Raw genomic sequence first — 979 nt, forward strand, 5'->3', positions numbered from 1 at the left:
CCTGAGCCGGCTGCCGCCACCTCCCCCGCGTGCCAGGGGAGGCTCTGGCAGCACTGAGGTACCTCCGGGGAGGCCCAACGGGACGGGGAGCCTGGCCCGAGCACGGTGTAACTGCCTGAGAAAAAAAATGGTTCTAATTGCCCCAAATCACGAAAAATTCTTGGTGTGACAATTTGTTTTCTAACCAAAGAGGCAGCTTTGAAAAGAAATAGAGGCCAGAACTAAGATGGGCTTCACCTTATTACACAGCCACATAAACCAAGAGAAACATCATGTACATGACTGTCACGATACAAAAAGTTTTACTGTACAAAACTGTAAAACCCATCACTAGGTGGTAGATCCTTTTGGCGATCGCCGCCGTACGGGCAGATGAAGAGGACTGGGGACTGATCTCAGGACCAAGTAATACTGGCTGACTCACACCCACGCTGCTCCGTGCTAGACCCTTTCAGAGTAGGTTTGCCTTTGAAAGCCAGCTGTAACGTTTAAACGGATCAGGGGATCAGCTAGTAATCAAGGAGCGTTCATGACTAGCGGTCCAGTGCTTGAGTGCACTCTCTGGTCCTTGTTAATCAACCCCTAAAGATTTATTCCTATGGCAGGCCCAAGCTGTGAATAACTAGGGAGTCTATAGATCACACAGTGCTCAAAAATCCAATTTTAAAAAAAAAAGTAAAATATAAAAAATTTTAAAAATTAAAACTCAGAATGGGCTGCTAGCACTGAACCCCATTTCTAGAGGGTACTGTGTCCCAGACAAGTTGCCACGCAGCCTGCAGAGCATCTCTCTCCCTCCCGAGTGCCTGGGAAGGGACCTTTAAGCGGAGTTATGGAACCTGCCGCTTCCACCTTAGCAGCAGGGCCCTGACCTGCCCTGCTTCAAGCCTGGGTACCGCCTGCCTGCCGAGCTCTGGGCTCCGGGTGGGCGAGAGTCGCCAAGAGATGACTCCTGGCTTTACTCCACACACCTACACAA

This window comes from Phaethon lepturus, unplaced genomic scaffold (genome assembly GCF_000687285.1).
Source record: "Phaethon lepturus isolate BGI_N335 unplaced genomic scaffold, ASM68728v1 scaffold41674, whole genome shotgun sequence".
NCBI classification, from domain to species: domain Eukaryota; kingdom Metazoa; phylum Chordata; class Aves; order Phaethontiformes; family Phaethontidae; genus Phaethon; species Phaethon lepturus.